Source organism: Bombus vancouverensis, chromosome 7 (genome assembly GCF_051014615.1).
Source record: "Bombus vancouverensis nearcticus chromosome 7, iyBomVanc1_principal, whole genome shotgun sequence".
In the NCBI taxonomy this organism is placed as follows: domain Eukaryota; kingdom Metazoa; phylum Arthropoda; class Insecta; order Hymenoptera; family Apidae; genus Bombus; species Bombus vancouverensis.
The window spans coordinates 11501122-11527261 of NC_134917.1; the positions used below are offsets into that span (position 1 = coordinate 11501122).

The following is a 26140-nucleotide window of genomic DNA, read 5'->3' on the forward strand; positions in this document are numbered from 1 at the left end:
GCCGATGATATTACTCCTTCTGCCTTACACGGTATATAACTCATATCAAACTTTTTAATGAGATTTGGATCAGAAGATTGAGATTACGTATTTGAGTCACACGTACTTAAAATTCTCATCTTGTACCAGAACAAAACTCTGACCAATTAATCTTTTGTCTGTAAAACTAAATCACATGTTACGTATGAGCTGTGTTACGTGTTCTGATACGTATGAGCAGAAATGTGTAAGTGATTATACAATAATTAATCTTCATTCAAATTTAAGAACGTCCTGCCATCCGTTGTGTACTCCCTTCATGGATTTCGTACATGATAAATAATTTTATGCAATAATTAATCTTCGTTCGCCTTCAAGAACATCGTGCCAAGCCTTCATACATACATACGTCATACGTCTACATACGTCTGTTTATTTCACACGCTACAAAAGTATCCCGCGTTCTGAGTACAGTTTTTGGCACATCGTGACAAAACTTTACGAAGAACGATAGCCGAGAACATTGTAGCTTTTAGCGGTTAAGATCCATGCGAATTATTTTGCAAATCTCATTCGTGGTGGAACAGCGCCGGTTTTTATGGCCATTACGCGTGGTCGAGGAAAGTTATTGCTCGTTGCGGGTAGTTTACTAGCTCTAATGCTCCCACAGAAACCGTATATATTTCTACGTAGCGACGATGTCGGTAATGTTTCACTCGGGCCATATAGAAGTTCGATCGTCACTGTTTTGGGAGAACAAACATTTTTGACCGGGCACGCGTACAACTGCAGCATGTCGTTCGCTTCTGCTAGCGAAAATCTATTCGAGGAAATGGCGAAAATTGGTTATGATTCAATTGGAAGAATCGGCAAGCGTTTAATCATCGCTGTTACTAGCCCGATAGACGCGTCAAACGATTTCGAAGATTTATAGTGGCTATATTTAATACAGTGGCAATATTTTTTGAGTGGAAGATTTATTTTTGGAAAACAGGGCCTAATGCTATATAAACGTTGACGGGAACGATGCTAACAGGAATAAACGTCTTCAAAGTTTATAATATGCAATTAATTAATAACAGAAGTTAATTGTTACGCTGGTACTCGAAAGTTACATTTGAAATATTTCAATGAAATAAAGCTTCAATTAGGGGTGATGATTTTGTTAACTTTGTTCATTGATATAAATGAAATTGTTGCAATGAAAAATCGAGGATATTATTTCTCTTTAAGAGACTTTATTTTTTAATTATTTATATAATTAATTATTAGCGGGCGATATTTACACACGATGTTATTCTAAGCATCAAAGGAATGAGAAAGGTTCATGCACAAAAATTTATTTTTTAAATTGCAAACAATTTAGTTCTACGTTGGAAATACATTGATATCTGCGTACAATGCAATGAATAAGCTGACAAATTTTCTTCTATATTTTTATTATCATTCGACAATATCTATAGGGTGTTCCAGAGTATTTATAACGTTGATTCTAGACATCAAAACGTGGAAAAAGTTCATGTTTTAATTCGTAAAATCGACTTATAAAATTTCACTTGTTTCTTTGACAAAATCGCTACTACTATGCAAGAAAATTTATTAACATTAGCAACTTATACGCTGGAATTTTCGGCGTATAAAATATCGCTAATAGTGTTAGTTCAATTGAGCGAAAGCGTCCTACGCATGTACGAATAAATGGAACACTCACGAATAAACTATATTTTATTTTATTATCTTCTTGTGCTGTTTGATTTGATCATTTGTAGCTATTGCTTTTTCTATATTATAACACGCGTCATATAACGAATAAAATAAATAATTCGTGACGTTTTGAAAATAATTGGTTTCTCGTTTGTTTGTGTGTTTTACATACATATATTGCAGTTACATGACAATAAACTGCTTTTCCAAATAAAAAAAGTATTACAAACAAGCGAACAATTTTAACATGCAAATTAATGTCATCTTCGAAATATTCTATCATTTGGGAAAATTGTTTATCAATATCAATTTATTACAATAATATTTGTCGCCAGTGTTTAAAGTCAGCTCGTAAAAGGAAACTCGTAATAGCTTATACGAGAGCTGTGTCAGGTTGAGTAAAGTAGAATATTTAGTACAGAACTACATTATATTCTGTTCAGAGTATACATAAGTCGTGTACAGCGTATGAATCCAAATTCGAGTAGGCGAAAGCGAGATTCGACGAGTGAACAGAGAACAGTTGAGGTGACCAATTAAGATGACGTACAATGGAACTACATAAGTTGTTGTACGTGTACTGGTTGGATTATATGGTGCAACGGCGTTCGTGGCAACGACACAAAGTGGAGGGTGCAAATCGCAAATTACTAGCTACCCTATTGCAAATTTATTCGACCACGTATTTTATTTCGAGACATTGCAATTCCTATCATTTATTTAATCCGCTGTATTCATTTTGCTGAACAATTTTTACAATTCTACACAACATACAACAGAGAAGAGAGAACGCAAAAAGAATAGTAAAGATTTAATACAGGTTTTTTAAAATACAAGTCTATCTATATTTGCTTAGATGTTGTATTATTCGAATGCTAGAATAATAAAATGTAACAGAATCAGAGTGTTCTGTTGTAAATTTAAAGCCTTGTAAAAAATTTAGTTTCAATATACCTGATAGAAAAAGAAGGTTTAAAAACAATTTCCGATATCAAATTGTATTTTAACTAAAAAATTTAACTAAATCAATTTCAATTTTAATATGTATAACTGAGATGATACACAGACTCGTTCTTAAATATTACACGACAAAAGGACGAATCTACAAACATTTGAAATAAAACAATTCGTTTCAATGAACAATCCCATATGCTCCGTACATTCGTAGGCAACAATTTCATCAAAGCAGTCGACAATTACAACTTTCTAATTACAATTACCATTATCATGCGGACCGAGTCTGGATCAAATGTAGTAATTAGACTGGCACACTCGAAGCTTGTTCAGTGAAGCTATTTGACTTGAGAGTCTCGTTGACTCGGGGGTGTGTCGAGCGAATTTCCCTTATTGACATTAGAAGTGCGGTAAGCCGATGTTTATTGTATTTCGATGATGACACGGATTCATTCGGCGTGATATCTCCGGTAGAAAAGCTACACAGGAAATAGTCTATCGATATTGGCGACGGAACGGTTGGCAGGTCGCGAAACAGCCACGCGAATAGGACGCGCGCTGACTACTTTCTGCATCGTCGATTTCAACCGAACGATTTCTCAATAGGAGAAGAAAAGCCTTTGAAACATCTACAGTGGCCCGTTTCTATCCTTTGACTGTCTAATACTTTCGATATTCCACGAATGAAGATTGTATCGGCAGCTGGTCGCCCGTTCACTCGGACAAGTGCAATTTCTTCTTTTCTCCCGCGTGTTTGTTAAAATCTAGTTATGTGGTATTTCTTTATTTCTGGCAGTTAATTAAAGTTTTCACGTTTTATAGTAGTTGAGCGGAGTCTTAATTAATAGTCTTTTGTGTGTGATAGTGAAAATATTTGTTACCCCTGTGAAAACTGGAAAAATAGAAGTAGAGAGATATTATTAATAATTAGAAATATCAGCGAATTACGGATCGTCTTGTATTTATGCGAAATTTGATTATTCAAAGATACACAGAATGCATACAATTAATAAGTACAAATTTCGTATTGTTACTACACCTTTTATTCCAGAGAATTTGTTAGTATGTCGTATACGTTTGACGATGATCTTACGTAAATTTACGTAGACTTACTAAAACTTTCTATGTTGAAGGAACAAACCTTCAAACTATCTGTCGTTTCATACAACATAATCGATAAACAAAAAATACACAGTAATAATAAAATGGAAGTATTTTGTCATATAGCCTCGTCTGTATGCACATTAAAAATATTTTCAGCTTAGACAAAGTAAGATCACGCGTCACGTAGCGGTGTATGGGATAAATATGTATATTTTTATATTTAGATGTTCATTATAGGACGCCTGGGAGCACAAGATGAATAAACATAAGTTTCATTTCATTTTTTCATTTCTTAGGTTCTCGGTATTTTAGATTAACTTCCGTAAAAGAAAGCGTTTTTATGCATATGCATAATAATGCATCAGCGACTATTTCAAGTATCAAAGAATACCTTCAATTTTTTTCTTATTAGAAACAATAGAAAGAATTTATAAAACAATAATGTACAGTATATAAATAAAAATACAAACAAGACATTGTTATTACAAAGGTGTGAATGTAATAAATATGTACCCGTACAGTCTAAATTTTATCATGAAAACATTCACAATAATGAAACATTCCGAATTTCTTTCCTTTTCTTTTATTCTTCCTAAAATATAACACACCAATCCATAATATATGGATTCTATCATGGTCTATCTTTTTTACTGGAAAATATAAAATCGTGTATATTAAAGATGTACTAAGATGGATCAAAAGTGAACCCTTCTAATTTTTTCTTTCTTTCTTTTTCTTCTGTAAATTTGTATATCATTAGACATCCAAAAATATTCCTTTGTGCGAAATTATATCAATAAGAGAACCACAAGCATCTTTTTTTTTTTAATACAAACGTGTTCGAAGAAAAAAGTAGATAAATAAACGAAAAAAAAATGAATACATCGTGTACAAATTAATTAGCTTCGTTGGGATTTCATATAAAAATCGTTATCTCACAGTGAGAATTAACAACCCACGATGATAAGTGATAATTATGGGTCTTTAGTCAGTCCATTCTAATTTGTGACATAGCTGGCTCGAAGCCTTCATTTATTACACAGGATGAGAACGAAATATACGAGCTTCTCATTGCGTAAAATTAGCGAATCGCATCAACCCTAGTCGGACGAATTGCGCGTTTCTTTTATCTCGCTTCCCTTTGATTACATTGCGACGGATTAGTTTAACATAATCCGGCTTCGCATAAAATTACCCGTCCGCTGTGTTTTTATTTCATGCTTTGTTGCTTTTAATGCTTCTTACTGTGTACTGGTTGAAACAGGTAATAGCATACCAAGTGTTCACTTTATTATTCAATTAAGACTTTAATTCGATTAAGAACGCATGTCACAAACATAAGAATTCCTATCGTTACTGAAAGACGCATTGAAAGATTTTCATTGCATATAAAATTACTCAGAGTGAGAAGAGAACGATTTTGTTTCCTTCAGAATGTCGGGGTATCCAATTTTCACGCGTGAAAGACTCTAACTTTCTTAAGAAAATATTTAAGGTTTCGTCTGAGTTCAGTAACTCACAATGCAATCTTGCTTTGTACTGTTTCACGCTTCTTGAAATAAACACGGTATGTATCTTTCTAGAGACACATTAAAACGCGAACACAGTCGATGCTGCTGTTTAAAATGAAGCAGCTTGTTTCTCTTTATTGCGTCAATCTTGAGGAAATCTGGCTTTTAAAACCCGCTACCGTCTTAAACCTTAATCGCTTCTCCTAATGCTACTCATTAAATATTCTAGATAGAAAATAAATTTGCTGTCAAAATTTTGAAAATTGTAAGTTAATAACGTTTCCATATATGGAATGAACTGTTTATAATTCACGCATAACTTAATTTATAATAACACAGGATTAACTAGCAACGTAGTGCACATTCAAATTGCTTCCTTGACTTATCGTGTTCTTTGCATGTACATAGTTTTCTTCCCATGTAGTCATATGCTTTCGTATGCAACGGAAGATAAATTATGTATAAGAAAACACGAAATGAAACTCGAACGTTCGTAATTTACACTAAACTTATTTGCAACCATACATGCATTAATTATACATTCTTGAGGCTGACTGATAGAGGAACGAGTGGATGAATTTGCAATAGAAAAATATATTGAAGTAAGTACAGGTATAATTACAAGTATAGTGTATGCTGATCCAGATCCTCACTCTTTCAGTGTTACAATACAATAGAATATGATAGTGAGCACGTTCGTACATTTATAGCAAAGGATATTACCAAAAAAGTTAACCTTGGTATGTAGCTCTAGCTGAAGGTTACAAGAAACAGCAATAGAAATCTATCTGTAACCCAAAACAAAATTTATATTCAAGAGCACAATAATATATTTTGTTATGCTCTCCTCGTTCGTAATTCTTTTTTCTCCACTAAATTCTTTTTTCTTCGTAACAGCGATGTCCAGGCCACAGGTATACAAAAGGAAAGGTGTAGAGTTTTTCTTGAAGTAATTACTTGAACATACATAGATTAAGATAAATTGAAAAATTATCGATACGTTCGAATGATCCAAGCTCGCACGTTACAGTCGACCAATGGAACGAATCATTTTTTTATCGTTTCTTAAAAATTCAATCAGAAAATCGTAAACTAGAGACCTCGTCTTTACTATTTCATGTCCTTTTATGGTTGCGAGCAAATTACCGGTTGATTCTTGAAAGCGTTTCACGGTGATTTTAAGCACGTGGTCTTAAGTGGACGTAAATAAACGACAATCGAATTACTGCGGACTAATCTCTCGTAACACGAAGTATTTCCGTTCCCTGTACCGAAATTCTTGGTACAAGTTCTATCGAAGTTGAGAAACAAAACGACTCCGCAACTAATTGCCGCGTCCATCGATTGGAAGCTTGTCTGAACGGAAAATAATTTATCGTTTCTTCTGTGCAATTTATTTGCCTATATAATGTACTTTTTCATAGTTTGACGAGAAATGTTCGCCGCTAGTTTATGTAGCTGGTGTAAATATTGTGAGGTAAACGTGTTTTATCATCTATCTTTCTTTCTATGAAACTGGATGTTTTATGATGAGTAATAGTTCGAAACTTAGAAAGCGCGTGTAAAATATGTTTTTGTAAGATAAAAAATTCTATCGAAAACATGTACATACTTGATGATATACGATGATGTTTTGCGAGAGGACAATGCCCTTTTTCAGAGAGGTTTTATGGAGAACTTTAAAGCTCGCAAAGTTTTTAGAACGTTTCAGTTTAGGTCAGTCTCGCTGGTAATTAACATCATCCTAGACTGTCGTAAAATTTGATGTAAATATCCACTAGTCATTTTGCCAAGGAAAACGTAGCTTTTGTGCGGCAACTGTTTCCTTTGTTGCATAATTAAAAGACCAGCGACGTGATTGGAATGTTCCATGTCCTGCTAGAAAGAAACGAATTTCCAAGGAAGTCTTGGGAAGAAATTTTCAGAGACACGAAACGTTTGGGATCAGTTACCGAGGACATTGAATATTTCAGAAGATAAGATATTTAAAACCTCCTTATAATACGCACAAAATGAACATGTTCGCATTTAAAGATGCACATACTTCCTTAATGTAGTGACACATTCTAATATTATGATATATAAACTTTAATGATGTCTTACTCTGCTTTAGTGACCCAAAATTCACTACAGTTTTATCTGCAACGTTTTATGTTGAAAATTTATTCATATATATTATAAAATTCGTTCGTGTATTATGTTTTATTGTGTTACACGTGTATAAATAGAAAATACACGAAAATCAAGCAACCGTTAACTCAGATAAACGAGATTTATTTTACGCGAATGGATATTACTACAGCCGATATGTTACATTAATATCATAGGTTTGTCATCATTCGGTGTTGTGGAAATGTTTCTTCGTCAAAGTAAATAAAATAAATAAATCAGATACAGAAAATTTGTTTCGGGCGAATGCAGACTATAATAATCGATATTTTAAGGTAACGCCATGAGTTCATCAAAACTTTCGGCGACTCTGAAATTATTATTCAAATCATTAAAAATAGTCTTAGTTCGCGTGTGATTCAACATCGAAGCACGATTCTCTATTTTTAAAACGTTTTCCTTATCAACACGTACGTGTAATTTGAACTTTACATTTCAGTGCAAATTAGTTGCAGTTTTCTACATTTCGGATAAAAGTGTAATATTGTTGCACGTTACTCTTGAAATACGTTATCAAGCGTATATTTCACAAATATTCGGGGAAAGTTATCACGGCGCGTTGTTGCTCTCATAAACTTAAAGCGTAACGATCACGACGATGATAATAAATTGCCGTTGTTAACTGCATCGCGAGGAAGATTTAAAAGGATGATGCACGTGAAGCAGCATTAGCGATACGGGCCTGGTCATTAGGAATGCGATTTATGTTCCACCAGATATGCGGCGACGCCCCGGACAAACCGATTATCAGAGCGAAAACGACGATTGCGTCAATCAGTAGAACACGATTTATTGATAATAAATTGAATCTGTTAACCGGAGAGATATCTACCCGAACACGGTCATGGTAGTAATCCTGTCATTTTCAACGTCTTCATTCAAGTATGAAACATGCAATATACTCTGAATGTAATGGAAGACGTTAAAAGTAAAAAAAGAAATATCAGCATATTATAGAAGATTAATTATATAACTAATAAAAAAATACACGTATTGTTATTGTAATATCTCTGATCAGTCGATTTCGAAAGAATATTCGTGTTCGAAATATTCTTGTAACGAGCCATTTTTGGTTAACTGGTTGGATTTCGACGATGTTATATTATTCACGAGTTAGTTCCGAAAAAATATTTCTGACTGAATATTTCTTGCAATTGGGTTTGTGTCCAACAATCTCTTCCCAATTGTAACTCTACCGTTTAAGTTACAGGCGCATGAATACTTGATCACGGAGCAAAGACGTCAGAGCAAAACATAACCACTTTGGAAGTACAAATAGAATCCTTTTATTGAATATTACCGTATTTAAATCGGGAAAGAAGAAATCGGTGGATAATTTAGTCGAGCAAAGCAACGACTAATTTTGGTGTCCTAGTTTTTCACACAGTTCAGTTTATCGATGAGAAGAAAATTGTCGCTGATAGGTCAAGGGTGTAATTACATAATTACAATATTTGTTTGCAATACAAACACGTGTCTAGAAACTTATCGATTTCTTAATTCGTTTACTCATTATGATGATATTAAATATATCACTAGATAGTATACACTTCTTGATTCAAATTGTTTATCGAATCGATATGTTAACTGTTTATTAAATCAGTCGATATGTTAAAGATTTATCAAATATTTATTAATACGATTGTATAACAGTTTCCTAAAATACGTACTGTGAAATATATCAAGCAATATACATCAAGCTTTAGTCGAGTTCAATTGTAGGCCAGCAGAAATAGATGATAATTAAATACTTGATAAATTAGATTTCGGAAGTACCTATGTTACCAAAGTTTGATCAATAGAACGTCGAACACTTTCAACAGCTGCAACTTATCTCGCACGAGTTTCTAAATCTACGTTGATTGAGAATACTTACAATTCAAGATCTTATTTCCACTCTCTAACTTTCCTACCTTTCCTAGAATTTTACGACGTGATAACACAATGCCAATAGCTTGGCAACTATCTTCTTCGATATAGTTATAAAAGGATATGAGATTCAGCGAGAGGATAAGCCAAAAAATAAAATTAGAGAAATTATTGATCCCTTTCCGTGTTTCAAAATTTCTACCTTAAAATCACAGAAAAAACATGATAAGTGCATTTTTATTAATTCTACTTTAATGTCTAAAAATATAGAATAATTACAAATGTGAAAACCTCTTTCGATTCAGCTGAATTTTTTAATTTAGACAAATAATATCTTAATATCTTCAAATGTGCTAAACTCGTTCTCCCGTAGAAAATTTGATTTATCGTATTCTTTTCTTGTACACTTTTCGATCGATATAAATGCTAAACGTCGATATTTTTTGCTGTATAATGTAATTTTCTTCACGTGTATGTCTTCTTATAGTAATACTTAATAAACGTAAGTAGTTGAATCACAGCCACAACAGCTGGAAAATGTTTCTATATAAGTTTGATGATATGGAACATGACAAGAACATATGAATATATACATACATAACATATACGTCATGCTTCACACATGTGAATGACTATGACTTGTATTCTTCCTGTATGGTCTTCACATTGAAAGTAAATTGTTTGAGAAAAACCATCATAGCAAAAGATAATAAAGAATACTACGTGTGCGTTGAGAAATTGATGTTATACCAAAGTTTGACATTTCGATACCAAACGTTTAACCTACCGATTTCTTTCATTAAATTCAATTAAAAACTCTGAATTCTTTCAGTACGAGAGAAATAGTAATAAGGAAATAGAAACGAATTAAACGCGTTATTTAAAGCACATGATTTCTCTTAGACCGCTGTGTAAAGCTTCTACGAAAAAAATCAAGATCTCCTTAATTTGCTACGCATTCTCGTGTTAAATTAATGAAGAAATTAATCGGAGAGAGAGCACGTGGTTCCGCGTTACTGTGCATTACGAGCTTAATTACGCAACGCACTCACCTTGCACTAGCAAATTGAAATAAATTAAACCTGCAGGAGTTTGTTTGACAAAGGACTTGTTTCCACATTCTGCTTTACTTTTAATTTGTCCAACTCAAATATGACTTCTTCTTCTGTCTACGTATAATTTTTGTTATAAAGTGAATAGTACAATAATAATATTGCGAGACGCGTGATTCTTTACAGTTTTAAATGGTAAACGACGCATATATCAGAAACATCCAAAAAATTATTTCTCTGTTGCAAAAACGCATAAATTTTGCATTGAATTAATTTAAGTAATTTAATGTTATTTTCATATTTATCGTTAATTTGGATTGTGACATAAGTACAATAGGAAATTTATAATAATGGCAATATTCGATTTAAAATCGAAGCACGCCTGACAAAGACTGGTCGATTCTACTGTGGCCGGCCTATATGATATTTGTACCGATCTGCAATATTGTTTTATTCCATTTACATTTTCATATATACATGTTATATTATATATTATATATCATACAAGAAAATATGTATATATCGTTTAATTTGATTTTGAAATTATTGTAGTTTCTGATATTTTTGTGATAGCAAAGAAAGAAGTTCGAATGTATGACAACGTATGAATACACGCGTCAGCGAAAATCTTAAATTACAGTTAGATCTAGTATAAAGATTCCTACATACATATACAATTGTGAATTTTCAGCTACAATAGATAGATACGTAATTACGGACATCTATATAATGGTTCAATATTTGGGGATACCTAAAATAAGATATTTTGTGAAACAATATAATCCTAGCGAAATTATATGACTAAATGTGAAACAATGCAGTGATCAACGAACCTATTAATTTCTATTATCGGAAATGGTTAATAATAATTGATATTAAACGCTATAAATTTAAATTACTATCATATGAATTACGTTATATTGTAAGTGAGACATTTTAATGAACAATGAAGCAAGAATTCAGCTATGGAAACTAAACTTAATATTAATCGTAAGGAGCTTGCCAAAAAATATCTTTTTATTCCTATTAATTCCATTAATCTTTTAAAGTATCACTTACATAAGCGGGTCAAGAATTTCTTTGAAATTTTAAAAATATATACATGACGTAGAATGGTAGAAGCGTGTAAATATTTTGCCATTCGTTTTTTGCGTTTATTCTTTAAAACAATTTTCTGCTGTCGATATCTTCCGCTTTTGTTCTTCATCTCCGTAGTGTAAAGTTAACGGAATGTAAACTTGTTCAAAACGAGACGAAATTGCACCACGTGACATGATCGACGGGAGTGTTCGACCTGGAAGTGACAGCGAGTGTATCATGAAATGACAAGTATAGTCTATTGTATATCTAAAGCAATCGCGTGTCGAGAGGATCAGCTAAAGCGATATAATAGAACGTATTGAATTTACCAGAATTATTAACTTTAATATTTAGTGGATGTATATTTTTCTAAAGATGAGATTCTTAGATTATGCCTGAATTTATTCAACGTATTTCATCAAATGTTATTTCTCGTTTACGCTGCCATGCATTCAGGCGTAAGAGTGAACTCGTGTTCCGAAGTAGTGGAATAACAAAATTAAACTAATAAAATAGTAAAATAACATGAATTAAACTGGCATCTATCAGAAATGGCTCTGGTACAATTAATACCGTCTGAACCTTGAAAAACAAGGTTGAATATACATATTTATTTTCAGAGTTTCCTGGCAAATATATCCCTGAAATTGTTATTTTCTATATTGACATAGATAAATGTCGAAGGTGAATAGAAATGCTTCTGAATTCGAATGCAGACTTGAAATGCATCCAACATGTTACGTAAACTCTATGAAATGCTATTGTTTGTCTCCATTTCTGCGTCTCGTTCCTTAGCAGTCTATGAGAGGGAGTCTAATGCCTTCCGCTTCAAATGATGCTGATTGAAACTACCAACGTTTTCTGAAAATAACTCCACCTCTCTTACATTGTACCTTTGGCCTGCTCTTCTTTAGAGAACGAACGAACGATACTCCCCTTAATGCCCAAGCATGAATAGAAGTTTGGCAATGACGTGAAATTTCCTGTGAAACCTGAAATCCTCAGCTCCTACAGTCTACATCGATTCTCAAAATTTGCTATCCAATGTTTCGAACTGTTACTTATTTTGTTAATTGGTAAGAGCGTTCGTGGTTTTGTAATTTTATTAATTTGTTTCTTTAAAGCAGCCAGTTTCATTAACTTCGATCGTTGTGGTTTGAACGAGTATTTATTTCTTCATTAATTTTCGCAATAAGGCAAAATGTTTTGAATAAAAACGAATGTTTTTTTAGTTTAAAAATAAATTGCAAGAACCGTGACGCGGTCCTAAATTAATAGTAGTTGTAATTAAAAGTTTCTCTAAAGTGAAAATGTTATAGAAAATGACGGTTACACGATAATTACGAATCCTGATGGACATTAAATGGAAAATATTCATCATGAGATAGAATGAGCTTAATTTCATTTTGTTCAGGACTTCGGTAATTGTTTCATGTAAATGATATGAAATATTATCATAAGAATTACGAAATACTATCGCAGATGGTATTAATGGCACATTTTCCCACCATTTACTATGCATACAGATAGATTCGCGTGCAAATATGACTCTTTCAATCACGCAATTCAGCTCTTCGCATTATGCGACTAATTAATCATTCATCATTTGATTGATTATACAAACACGTAAATACGGATCATCGAATAATCGAAGGTACAGGAATCAGAACAAACTTTCTTCCCACTAATATCTTCTGGGTCAATATATTTGTGATTAGAGTCTTTTCTCTTATCTCTTAGAGATATCAGTTTTTGCATTCGTGCAATCAGGCTCTTAATTTCATAAAACATTTTCGTATTAAAGAAACACGATTACAGATATTAAGATCACCGATTGTCTTGTATCGTTATTATCGATTACGGTAGAACACCGTGTATCTGAATTCTATTCATTAGTACGAAATTTTAGTTAGTGTCCGATTAACTAAACTCCTGCCAATTGAATCCACTTATCTGAACACGAATTCCTATTATTTGAATGAGAAATCATAGATAGCAGGGAGAATCGGTGAACTCCTATTATTATATGTATGAACTCCAGTTCCACGAACTGTTTGTTCTTCGACGAGTTCACACAAATGGAGTTCCACTGATACCTATTACGCTATCTCTATCATCCCTATTTAAAAGTGAGTAGAAAATTAATAAATAAATCAGTGATGTTATACAGAATATTTACATGTTAGGTTTTGTTTTATCTAAGACTTCGTAAACCTGTCCAAATCTATAATAATAGTATTATTCGATTTTAAAGGCGAAGCACGTCTGGCACACTGTACGACTTTACCGTGGCTGGTCTATATGAGATTTTTATCGATCTACAATATTATTTTTCCATTTATTTTCCCATACGTATATATATTGTATACACTATCTGGTATATATATATACCACAAAGAAGAATATCAAACTAAAACTGGTACTATGATATAAACCGCAATTTGGAAATATTTTTCCAGTTTATATCTTCTCTACTCTTCTTAGTCGGTAAAAAAAAACAATATACTGTACAAAAAGTACCACTTATATACCAACTAATCCAGAGATTCCTCAAATGCAACGATTGGTACGTCGAGAAGAGCAAGCTACGCATTGAAAAATCGTGTCACGTGCGAAGATCGCGAGAGCGAATTCGAATTGCTCCAAAATAACGCGAGATGGAGCAGCGTCAGATGTGAAATCATCTGCGGACGTTTGAGAATGAATTAGACGTTTCACGGTGGTTACCTATTTGACTCGCGCATCCTTCAAAACGTTGCTTCAAAAGCAGCGGATTTCCACTCGAATACGATGCCCACGGCTGAGATATTCGCATTTCAGGAAACCGTGAAACCGTCGACTCTTCAGCCTGGTAATATTTGAAAAGATAGCTTTTACTTGACAAAACACGAGTACATATTTATCGTATATACCATGTGTTCTGCATGCGCGACATCCCGAGGCTGTTACGAATTTCCTGTTCAATGTTACACAGTGGGTGGCTCCTTTACCGGCTCAGCATTTTCCAGTTGGAAGACGCAAAGCGATTTCTAGTGTAGCTCCCGCCGGCGAAGGGCTCCTGTTGCAACCGTTGCGATTCTCTTCCATCCAAGCGATTGGCTCTGTTTAGTCAGAGATGTTCGGTTTAATGATGTATAATTCCGCATAGTTCGTACTCGCGCATTGACGCTTAATGCAACATATCTCGAATTGACTTTCTTCACGCGGGATGTCGAGTTAGAGAATTTCTTCCCAGAATATGTCTCACAATGTGATTTTAACAAGATTGGATTAGTAAGTTTCACTGCATTTTCTGCGAAATGATAGGATAGAGTTAAAGTGCATTTTTAACATCGAATGAGTCATTGAAATGTCGCATTAAACATAGTAACATAGAAGACATGGATAACATAGAGAAAGTAACTTTATTCCGTGTGAAATTCAAATGAATCGTTCTCAGATAACTTTGTATTTGAGTTAATTAAATTATTCAAACGAAATAACAAATAATCTCAAAAAGATAATGTATATTACCCAAATAATTATTTTTTAAATATATCGTTTGGATAGTAATCTGCAGAATTTTTGTAATCGATGCTTTATATCTCCTTTCTTTATTCCATCGTAATGTACTAAATACATATATGTAATATACAGTATATATAGATAATAGAACATCGATAATACAACGATATAAGAGAGAGATTAAATTTTTCTAAATCCAGTTGTTGTAAGAAAGGAAGGAAATATTATCGAAGGGGATGTTAAATGTTCCAGGTCGTTCAATTGACCTTTCTCGATTTCGTTCTACTTTACTACATTCTCGATTCGTTTATCGTACACTAAACACACTCTAACCGTATATCATGTATTGTATGTGTGCATCGAATATCTTTTCTATCACAGTTCTTTTCTGTTCATGACGTTCTTATACAAATTGACGTTTTATCAATACTCGCATCTTAAAGGAATTGTTTAGAAACTGCGTGCATAAACTCTCACAGAATATCAAGTGCAAACCGTGCAATATTCGTTTTTCTTAAAAATGACAAGTACATGTCGAATTGCTTTTAAATATTTTCAAACAACATTTATAACTCTATTTTTTTTTTTTTTTTTTTTTATCAAACACTCGTTAGCCCCTTGATTTAGATCGATATTGTAACATGCTAAACAGCCTTCGCTTGACCCTTTCATATTGAGAATTAAATAGAAACGAGTCGTATTATGGAAATTGACCAATTCATATGCAAGACATCCTTGTTATTATTTGAAGATGGAAATTTGCTTTCCTTTTGATATAGGTATAGTTTATTTCTCATTTTAATATTATGCTCTGATTGTACTGACTAATAAACTAATATCGTTGAGAATTCTGATTGTCAATTCGATAATTATTCTTCTTAATACATTAAACGAGATGAAATTACATAGATAGACTACATTATTCCTTTATTTTATCTTTTATTATCTTCCATATTTTTAAATTAATTTATTTTATAATAAATTTATCAAACTGACACTACGTTAACAGACCAACCCCAATATACATTCAACTATAAAATTGTTCGTGTCTTTCACAAATGCTGAAGCAATCTGCAAGACATTTTGCTTTCGTAGATTCATCTTAACATGTCAAATTTATACGGAGGATCGATGAGGGTCAAATGTTTGAATTATTGAATATATAAGATAATCGTAGGTTGGATAATAAATTTGTACAGGATTCTGAATGTATATGAAAAATGAATCAAAAATAGAAAATAAAATTTCTGTAGAAAGAGCTTATTAATCAAACATAATTTTAGTCAATGATAATTGATTACTATATTTAATATCTGGAGAATTTAATAGCATATTAAGATACGATAATTTTATTCGTTCGGTAGATAAAAATATAACAGCAAAGATAAAAAGGTTAGAGTATACTTTGCGAAATATCGTGCAGCTAAAATTGAAGCGGCTAGATACAGCCATGAATGTAATTTCATGAATTATTTACATGTATAGGTGTACCAACTTGAAGAGAAGCTTTCAAGTAACGGTTCACTTTTTTCTTCGGATCCGGGGTAATGCTTGCAAAACAGAAGCCACTTTAAGACAGCAGGGTGATAATCGAGAATGGTAAGTTGATGTTTTATACTGCATAGTAAAGCGAGGCTACCAGGGTACGAGGAATGAGGTACCGAGACCATGCTACGAGGAAGGAAATCTTTTTTTCCACCAACTTCCTTTATGTTCGAAAATAAGAACAGTTCTTTATAAGCATAGCTTCCTCGAAAAACGTAAATTTAAATCGTTGGATAAAGTAAATTGTCCAGAATCATAATGTAAAAAAAGAGGGGGTAGAAATGTATATAGAAATTCAAAACGTACGAATGTTCTGAAATGTATCGACTAATAGATTTTTGACACAAGAATAGATGGTATCGACGGCTTTTATACATTAATGCAACATGAAACAGGAGATTAAAAATTAAAAAATGAATGTAGTCACGAAGCAACTTTCGACAAAATAAAATGTTGACTTTAGAGCGTGAATTAAATTAAGAATAGTGCTTTTTCTAATTAATTTCTAACTAATACTTATTATATACTAATAACATTTTATGATATATTAACGCATGACATAAACAAATCGTATTGTTATTTATGGCGAAACCAAACATAACGGAGAATTGACGAGGAATAATCATCAAAGAGAAATTCATTCGAATAAATCTGATTTTTAAACGTAACTGAATCCTTTGTCTGTCCTCGTGACGATACGTACACCTTTATTTGAATTTGCTGTTTCCAACAATTGCGGTTTCATATTCGAGCTCATATTATTTCATAAACAACTTGATGCATGTGTTTTACTTGCAACACAAATATTCGACTGTTTTATCAAATGAAACATTTACTCAACAGTCAAATATATTAAATATTATTCGAATATTTTACTGCAATAAAAGTTAAATAAAATATATTTTAGTACAATTTTATTTTCACGTGAAATTATGCGAGCTAGAATATTTTATTAAAATCAAATGACAGAAAATTTGTTTAATACTTACTATTAAATCAGATACGCCGACGCGTGTAATTTTTATTATCATATGTAATAATACATATGTCTAATATACATGTATAATAGTACTTATCGAAAATTTATTAAAATAAAAAGAAGAATCATTTTCATTCGCTTCGAAAGTGAGCAAAATATTCAGTAAAAAAATTTCATTATAAGAAGGGGAATTTTAATAAAATTTAATTAAATTCCTTACACTTTTAATTTTTCTTTTGATATTATTTTAAATTTCGGCCTGAGAGGTGTGGACAAATCAAATATTTTATGGAAGTTAAGCTTAGATAGTTTCTTTATTCATCCAATTGGATGATCCAACGAAAATTGAACCGAAACCAAATAACTAATTCCTCTTACATTTTATTAAATACACAGCATACGATACATTTAATGAGATGTATATAGGAATAGCTATACACATATATACTGTCTTTTGTTATCAATTTATTAACATGCTTGATTATTGATTATGAAAAGTGATAAGATTTAATTGGTATTCCTATGCTAATTAAGCATATCGATGAGAATATACTTGCAGCGTGTGAATTGTAGTAATTTACAATATTTCTAGTCTATTGGAGTGAAATCTTTTTTCACATATTTCTAATTCGCATATTTCCATAGAAAATAAAAGATATCGACAAATCACCGAGCTACCAGAATTTGGTTCACAGTTACAAATTCAGTAGCAACGGTCGAATAGCATCAGCAAATCCACGAAACGCTTGAAAGTCAATGTTCAAATTGTAATTTGTATAACACTTTCCGCCTATCGAGATCAGATCGGTGACAAAATTACCACTCTATTCCAGTTTAACGTGCAAACGCTTCGTATCGATGTGAAAACGTTATATGCAAACGATCCCCCTGCGTTGATTTGCATAACTGATTTAAAAAACAGCGAACAGTAAAGGAAAAGAAGAAAGAAGAAACAATACAAAACGATCGTATTCAGATGAGAGCACGCGTAAAATTGGATTTCTCGTACAACTCAATTTGACCCTTCCAGCAATTTCATCATATAAGCGGGAATCTTGAAAGAAATTTTTGTCAGACCTTCGTCGATTTCTTCCCCCTTTTTTTTTCTTTTTTTCTTTTTCTTCCAAAAACCTGCAAGAGCTTGAGGAACACTCGAGGTCGTGCATCTATGAAAAATTTATCGCGCGTAAATTATGCAAAATTGCTGTACGTTAAAATTCTCGATACAGACCAACTTTACGATACGAACGTGACTTTTTCGCTGTTTGCGACGTGTAAATGCTTTGTCACTTTCGAATCTTCAGGATGTGACTATGAGAAATATTTCACCTATTTCGAAGGAATTTATATAATTTTAACGCGGTAGAAAAAAAATTGTTTAATTGTGAGTTTGAGAACTTTTGGTTCTCGTTACAAATTGATATGCTCTACGAATTCATCGGATGCATACATCGAGCGAGGATTGTTGACTGTATGTCTACATTCGTTATACTGCCAGTTTGTGTATACGCATGTGAAAACCAGGAAATCGCCCAAAAAAATCTTCGTTAATGACCTCTCGTCCCTTTGCACAGGTCTGTTGGAAAATATTTTACGAGGTAAAATTAGAGTTCAAATGTAGCTTTGGATTAGTTCTGCACGATGAAACTAAAATTCAAACGTGAAATGGCTTGTTTTTGCTTTACTTCGGTTTACTTTTCTACGCAAAATCCTTCGCCTTTGCTCTACGTATGTAGATACTCTGAATTTTTATTTTTTCCCTTTTCGGGCATTGGAATTGTTTTAATTTTCTTACGTAAAAGTCCCGGATTTTAAGGTCACAACAATTAAATTTGCAACTTATTGTACTGTACGAATGGGTACGTAATTAAAAAGATTGTTTAAATTCACTACGACGAAGCAGTATTGCACGACCTTTGAACTAATATTATATTAGTTGATAAATACTTAATAAATTTCAGAACATTGTCTATTGCTCGCTGCTATGTGGGACAGCGTTCTGTGAATATGTTGCGACAAGCATTTATCGCATTGCGTAATAATAACATTATAATAGTAACAACAAGTTGTATCAGTAACTATGATACAATCTACAAAAGGATGATTTTAATTGTAAGTGAAGAAACAAGTCAAAAATACAACACAAAAATTTGTACATATGACACTTGGTTTTTAAGAAAATCAAGTTTGGAATTTATTAACTATATGCGAATTTGGTTGGGTATGAGTAGACACTCAGTAACAGAGAATAAATTATAAGTCATAGACTCTCCTTTTAGAATTTTAGAATTTTACGTCAACTAGGGTAATCGAATAATTTGTAATTTCTAGAGATAATATATTATTTTTTATAAAATTGTTATGATATTTATGCGGTGTAAATCACTGTGGATTAAAACGAATACCGCAGGCTAGAATTTTAATATTCAAAAAAGGAGGAAATGCGAACATAAGAAAAAATAGGAAAGGAAAATACAACGAAGCTACTGAAATCTCATGCAAATACATATAATGTTCACTTTACGTAAACTGACCGCCGGATAAAATTAATTTACGTTACAATGCCGTATCTTGGAAAGTGTTCAGATTCTCAAATAATTGCGGCTCATGGAGTGCTTAAAGAAGATGATTCTTTTCACTATCGCTACGTACTTAAGTATATAGCAGAATAACCTAATTAAAATTCAACAAAGGCTATATTAATATTATCAACACTCTCGTTTTCTTGAATGAATTTTAAATATGTTGTTAGTTCATTGAATTAAATGCACGTTCTTCCCATATACTTTTCGCATGGTTCCCCTAACTTTTTGCCTGTTTAATGTAGGCACTATAGTTCGGAAACAATATTTGAAAACGAAATGAAATGCGTCTGAAAGATCGTAAAACTGATAATCAGTTTACGAAGTCTTGTACGTAACGTGTATTTGTCTCGCAGAATGTAAAGATTGATATGCTATCCTATAAGGATCCTTAAGATAGTTGTTAATAAATTCATAAAGAACGAAGTAAATGTTAATGATCTTGTATTTAATATATAATGAAAGCTTTATTTTATAAATCCATAAACGACGAAGAAAGTGTTAGAATCTTTATAAGTATTAATACAATATAGAGAATACCGAAAGCAGAATAAGAAATATATGTAAGAATCAATTATTCGTTAAGCTGATGTTTATTAAATTAATATTTCGTTTGATGAATAAATTTTCTACTAAGGCAAATTTAAAAAATCTAGAATTGTTGTTTGTACTTTTTATCTGTTCATTTGTGGTACAGTCATTTATCTTCTCCGATCATGTGAATCTATATGAAAACTATACAAATTCTATTCGAATTCTCTATATCTGCTATACTATTGTAAAATTTCGGTGCAGTGAATCGTATCGAAATTGATAGAAGTACGTCGTCTGTGTGTACGAATTTCAAACATTCTTCATTGAAGTATCTCGCTGGATGAATGACATTGTAGTACATCATTGAACATTCCCTGTCGGTTGGTCAAATGTGTACGCTGTCGTAAAGTAGGTTGCGGCTGCATACGTATAAACATCTCCAGCGCAAAATTAAATTCCGAATAACTAGAAAGCTAAGCTTCATTTGTGTGTATCAACTCTTCACATTGTCTTTACATCTATAATTGACCTTACAAGCAATTTCTACATAATATTTATAAACATCCTGTACATCGTGCGTCCATATACCGATCGATACTAATACAAATATTCTTTTGTATAGCTTTTCACTGTTGCGTGTTTACATACGTATTCTCGATCCAAGAAATAAGAATAAAAATGCTAAATATTTATTTCTGTCTTTAAGCAAATAATATACTAGAGTTTTTAAAGCTGCCAAGTTTCATCCGTGTTATAGACTTTGCACGGTCCACTATTCTTAACAAAAGGGCAACTAGCACGGATAGACTACACCTTTCGGTCAATTATGCACGCTCAACACTCGAAAGCGCGTGTATATCTTGAAATCATGCTTGCATTATCTACATAACTCCCTTCAATGCAGCTATCAATGCACAAGCACTACGATGTCAGTTTACAATGCAATCGAGCTAAATACGATTCCAAGCCAACCGAACACTACACCTACTGTATGCATAAAGAGTCACGAAAATTTGGAAAATAACGTCCTTTGTTATCCTAATGAGGAATACTATGTAATCGTGTTTCGATTTGAGATGTACGATCTTCTCACGCGAGTTATTTGTTTCGATCGTAAGATCGTATTATTGACGCGAACGAAAACAATAATCAAACACGTTTACGATAAAAATATGTATTAATGAGAAATTGTATATCAAAAGGTATTAGCTTTCCCATTTCTCATAAATAAAAGTATTTAATTAATGAGCAAATTTTTCCTCTTCCTTGACATATATTTTTTTAATTTAATAAATTCTTGAGAGGGTTAATCGTGACGGAAATCTTTCTCTTCTTCACGTTCCCGACCACAACATCCATGCCTCTCAAATAATGAATGCATGCATGCAGAATACAAAGCTGCTATAGTATAGTTTCACCCATGACCCGATTTTCGACAATTCTGTATCGATTTATTTGACCCTACTGCAACAAGACTGCAATTTCGACAGTTAGAAGAATTTAATACTTGCTCCTGCGAAAATCTATAACGAACATATAACTAAAATTCTAATAAAAGTCCTTTTATCTATATTAATTTGCAAAATCTAATATTTGTCTGATATAGACATCACGTAGACGTTAAAGTCACCAAAATTTTAGTTGATTATAGTTTAAGGAAGTATACGTGGTGTGAAGTTGAAACAGCGTCTCTAATATTCCGAAACAACTCAAACCGATAGTTTGAATAATACAAATCACGGCCGAATCGATTGTTTCCCACGGAACGTAATTATTATTTAACTAACAGGTTTCGATGTGTCTCAACGTGTTAATCATTCGTTAATCATGCAAGTACACTGAAACTTCTATCGTTAGCTACTTGATAATGAAAATTTAAAGTCACGTTAAGCCAGGATTATAGCTAACGAACAAGCACAAACAAACGTTGTTAGGATTTCTACTTAACGTTCTCATCAATCACTTTGATAATAAACGAGATACCACTTCGGTAATATCAAGATAGCAAGGATACGAGACTTGTTGAAGTTCGGGGGCGACAGTGTCACTTTTTCTAGTTCTACAAAATCGAAGCTTCTAACGATACTGAGGGTATTCAATTTGGAGTTCAGAATTGTTTACGTGCATTATCATCCGTCACTTAATTAATCAATCATTCAGTTGTATATTATCTACTTCGTATTAACATATCAGGACAAGCTAATAAATTTTGATATTGCAATTCGCTCACGTCGTTCAATTTTGAAGGCATGGAATGTTTTCTATTAAAGTTCAAATTTATCCACAAGTTTGTTGAAATTAAAGATTTTATCACGATATTACCTATCCTCGGATCCTTCCAATTATTGATCATTATCCTACGAAATCTTGAGTTTCGCGTTTATCGATACAACGCAGGAAGCATTATGGACATTACATATAATAGCGCGTCTAGTAACTTGCAGCGGAATGTCCACAACATAATTCGTATTGTCGCCTATTCAGCAATCGAAACTATATTTTCTCGATCCCAAGGGAAGAGCAAAAATTCTTAGATTAATTCAAACCGTTCGAAAATGCTGACTACGTGACATAAAATTGTGATATACGTTTTCTCATTTGCGATTACAGTCACAGGTGTCGGGTGGTTACGCATGGTCTAACCCAAATAACGCATTAGCGGAAATTACGCAAGCGGTATTGCAATCAACAAGCGTTTACTTTAACAGCCACTGGCTGGTAGAGGAACGGTTTAATGAGCTGCTTCAAATTACTAGAAAAATAGGGCACGATCACTCCTATCCGACAATTAATAAAAATCACATTTCGCTCTTGGCAATTACTGGCAATTGCTACAGGGCTGATAGTTTGATGTCATTAGGGGTCATAATAAATTTTTAAAACGCACATTAACCTCGACTAATTTTTTGGTAAATTCGGATCGTTTAGGAGTGGAGTAGATTAATACCGGTTAGAAGCAATGAAGTAGAGTATAATTAGACTGCGAAAATTTTTAAATTGATGAATTTATGAATCGATAGTAATTATAAGTGAAGAATAATGTGAAAGATATGAAATATATAAAAAGTAATATCATTTATAGTCGTGTTCCTTTTATCTAATTTCAAAAATTCATGTAATTTAAGTATTTTTACCGAACAAACGCTGTAATATGAAAATTACAAAATTTTTCACTTACGGAAGTCCTCATATTCTACGCAGGTTATATGGAATCATCTGCTAGACATTGTAACGCGCTTACCTTCTCCACGGGGAGGAAAACGAAAAGCAGAAAGAAAACAAGATAACAGATTTTATACATCTTTTATTTTTTTGAAAACGAAACGAGCTAAAGTATGTAAAAATATTATAACCAGGATATTTCTTAAGGATATCAATATTTTACAACGTCAAGAGTACCACAAGATCAATTTTTATCCGCCGAAACAATATTACACGCAACGCGATTTACTATTTGATCACGTACGTAAGTTCTTGTTGGCAACGATACAAGAAACCAGAAGGTAAACACAAGCGAAGACAATAAATTCTCTTATCCACATTTTCTACTAGGAAACTATACCAATTATTCGCTACATTTATCTATGAAACTCAAAGTTATCGTTCCCAACATAATATGCCGCGAATGGCAACTACAAAATCGTTGTTACAATCGCTTTGAACTAATTGAATTTTTTGTGGCCGCCTCAGGAACATAGAAAGGACAAAATTTAACGAAGATGGTTGACCAGAACGATCGTTAAAGGGTACTATCGCTACAAGCAAAGCATTCTTAGTGGTAACGTTTTAATCCCCGCGAGACGATGCTGGCCGAGTTAAAAACGGAGATTTAAATCCGTTGCGCCTCGTTGTCACCAGTAAACTCTTCGTGAATCATTATAATTAGTTGTTCTGAATCATGAGAAGCTATTGTTTATGTTTTCGGTTTGCTTGCAGGCGCCTGTCAAGTTTCAACGCAAATTATCGAGCGTAATCTCGCTCGAGCCTTCGCGTACCGCAAAACATGGCTGTTGTTGGTTCATTTTCACGAGTGTGTCACGAAGTTCGTTCCGGACGCATACTCTTTGTAACGATTTCTACTATTCCACTGTTAACAGAAAAGTCCGCGGCAAAGTTCAAGGAACACTTTTGGTTTGGAGCTATACTTCAAATACGAAGAGTGAACTGTAATTGTTAAAGGATCAAAAGTTTTCTTATGGTCGACAAAGTTTTTGTTTATCAAGCACCATGGTCCTCGAGCGGCTTAAAGTACGTTTCAGGAATGATACGGGTAAATGGTAAAAGAACAAATTTTTTATTGCTTTTGGAGAAAAAAAAAACAGGAGAACGATATCGGTCTTTGTAAAGAAATAGCCCTTTGTACCTTTTTAAACCAGTTTCTAATAGATCTAAAAGGTATCGTTCGATTCTACTTTTCAGACGTAATAAAATTGAAAGATATCCCGATGATAAAGGCATAGAAAGACGAAGAATTCTATTCCTTCATAGATACCCAACAAGTACAAAATGCCAAAAGGAAAAATCTGGTACCACTAAAAGAACAGCGATCGATTAATACTCGCATGATTATCGACTAGCGTGTTCTCTGGCTTCTGTGTGATTTCGACAAGCGCACGAGACGGGGAAAAACCTGGCAATCCATTGTTTTTTCGAAGAGATAACATACCGTGGTGACAGCTGAGGCTGCTAGTGCGCATGGTTTCGCGAACAACTAGGTACGAGAGGTTGGTGTCGTTATCTGCGTTTCGAGGTTGTGAGCAACCGGCTTAGCAACATATAGAAATACCAGACGATTCGGTGCTGCGGTACGACCTCGGCACTGAGTACATTTCTCTGGCAGTTCCTTGGTATTTCACGCGTATCTCAGATAACTATAGCAATGTCACTTCCCAACGTTGCATGTAAATGTGGCTTCGTTGCAGCATATCCAATTACGTCGACGATTACTGTTCTCTTAACTACTACACGAGTAACGAAATCGAACCTTTTTCTCGTTCTTCTAGTGAGAGTATGATGTTAAATAAAAATTTATTCTTAATAAAAATTGAAGTTCTTTCAGTATCTACGCTTGTAGACGTTGTGCTTATGACATATAACGCGCACTTAATTTGGAAAATTGATCTGTAGTCCTAAATTACAAATAAACCAACTCTCGAATTATGATACATCAGTTTCTATTAAGAAGCAGCAAGTCACTTCAAACTTATAAATCCTAACTAATATTAGAAGTTCTCTCAGTCGTAAATAAAAGGTTTGAAAAGCAGCCAGGAGAAGGAGCAGACAAATTCTTAACCTGAGAAATAAGGAGAAGTCACGTTCAGATCGTAAACCCCATTCACGCTAGGTATCTTAATAGAGAGTACATCGCGTATGAGAAAGTATGTACGGTTTCGAGGAAAAGAATATAATCAAGTTATGAAATTATTGAAACGTGAGCAATTAAACGTCATAGTAAAAAACAAGTTACGATCGTATTAAGTACGTGCTACGTATCAAATTACGAATTCCGCTAAGGACATTAGAAATTATTATTTCTATAACTACGATAAGAATAACACATGGTACATTCAAAGT

At 33.1% G+C, this 26140-nt stretch overlaps 1 protein-coding gene across 4 annotated transcripts in view; it reads left to right on the top strand.

Moving 5' to 3' along the window:
• LOC117159068 (putative G-protein coupled receptor No18) overlaps window positions 1-26140 on the top strand; it is a 104151-nt gene that overhangs the window by 37543 nt on the left and 40468 nt on the right. For 2 of the 4 annotated variants that reach the window (XM_033338586.2, XM_076619955.1), the window contains exon 2: window positions 16412-16525. The exons of the other annotated variants lie outside the window; for them this stretch is intronic. The gene's annotated coding sequence lies outside the window, so the exon portion shown is untranslated. The remainder of the gene's footprint in view (window positions 1-16411; window positions 16526-26140) is intronic. 4 annotated transcript variants of the gene reach the window in all.